Here is a 1,959-nt window from a genome sequence, read left to right as displayed (position 1 = left end):
GGCGTCGTTTCGGCTGCTCGCAACGGTCTTTTCTGGCCTATTCGTGCCGGCGTGTCGTCAGGAATCGGTGTGCTCCCGTGCAGACGGACTCGTCTTCCGGGTCCGACGTTCTCCTTTCGGCAGAAGCTTCCTTGATGCACCGACAGCGGGGTCCCTCGCTCGTCCTATGGCAGAAGGTGGCCGTCCCCTCACGCCGCCTTAGTCGCTCCCGCGGCAATTGCCTGTAAGGAGTTCTGCTACAGGAAAACAAGTTATACTCAGGGCGTTAATTCGAAAATATTGAACGGTATCACCTGTGCGCTACCCCTCCTCTGGGCGGCCTCGGGCCTCCAATATGATCTTCTATTCTCTTCTTTGCCGCCTCCTTGAGATAGTGAGGATGTGTCGCACATTAAATTACCTACCGCAGCCGCCGATACTAAAAATCTTAAATAAATTCACAAAAAGAAATATAATACTACGCGAAACGCGACGACAAAAATCTTCAAATTATCGCTCGAACATCGCAACAAGCGTCGGCACGCGTGCCCTCCGTGTCGGGAGGACTCAGAACAAATTTGCCGCGCCGCTTCGGCCAGGTCGAATGACCCTTGTGACGGACGGTGAAAAACGTCACATCACAATCTTCAAGAATCTTAGTATTACAGTTTATGGTACAACTATTACTCCTTCATCTGGTGTTAGATTTTTCGGAGTCAACCTTGACCCCAAGCTATCCGGTACAAAACATATGGATTTTCCACGAAAGAAAAAAATCATGGAGTCTACAGAACGTAATACCCTCGGCCTTAAATAAATGTTGGGGGATGTAAACACAACATTTGCAAATAAATTTCGATTCTTTTCTTTCGTTGGTTATATTCAATTTAACTTCCTACTTCTAAAAGAATCCACATTTAAGCAATTCGTACTTAAATGTGTTTTTGATTTTCAAAGAAGTAGGAAAGGAAAAGATTTTCAACTCTCTTATTTTTAATCCTTTCATCCTTCTTGTTACTTATTATCTACAGATTCTTATTATCTACAGATACGTATATTTAATACCGATATTCTGTGTAAGGTAATTAGTAGCACATCCGTGTGTCGATACATGCTTACATACATGATGCACCCACCTGCAGGTAATCATGAGAATATACACATTATTTAATATTATTTATATGCACATTATTCAATGTGAATAAGAATGACTTTTGTAATGTATGTATCATATATCCATGCACTTAAAGTATATATACATATACGGTAACATGTTAGTTTTCTTTTCTATGTAATATGAATATTTTTTTTTATATTTGGAAAGAGGAAAGAAAGAGTGGCTTTTCTCGAACCCATTCTTTCGTCTTCCTTCGCTTATATCTACGAGCTATAATTAGCGCTTAAAAAGGTCAAGTGGTTTTTTTTTATTATTATAATTCTTTATATAATACTTCCATTAGAAGCCAAAGTATAAAAAATCCAAAATTTTGTATTGAACATTTCCTTTGCTTTGTTATAAATAACTTAATAAGATAAAGATAATTTTTATATTGATAATGATTTTACCTACAAATATATATATATATATATTTTTTGTATGTATATTTTAAAGTATATCTACGTATTTTATTATCGTATCTTTAATTAGTAAATCTTAACAACAATAGTTAATCCAAATTATGATTTCAATAAAATTGAAAAGTAAAATATTTATTTTTTTTAATCCCTTTTCCTCTTCTTTCTATTACTTATGAGAGCATGATAACCATTGACATGATATATAAACAGATTAATTACCTGAATATTTACAGACTAATTACCTGAATAATTACAGACTAATTACCTGAATGTCGCCAGCCACGAGATAAGAGCGTCAAAGGTCAATGCTCAGTCGACCCATGCAACGGTTACTCGTAATCCCCATCCCCGATCGAGAAGTACCGTGTCGGCATGCTGGAATTCTTCAATACAGGCTCGGCA

This window comes from Mycetomoellerius zeteki, unplaced genomic scaffold, assembly GCF_001594055.1.
Source record: "Mycetomoellerius zeteki isolate Tzet28-1 unplaced genomic scaffold, Tzet1.0 scaffold452, whole genome shotgun sequence".
Classification (NCBI taxonomy): Eukaryota; Metazoa; Arthropoda; class Insecta; order Hymenoptera; family Formicidae; genus Mycetomoellerius; species Mycetomoellerius zeteki.
The sequence above is the reverse complement of the archived record's forward strand: the minus strand, read 5'-3'. Positions refer to the sequence as shown.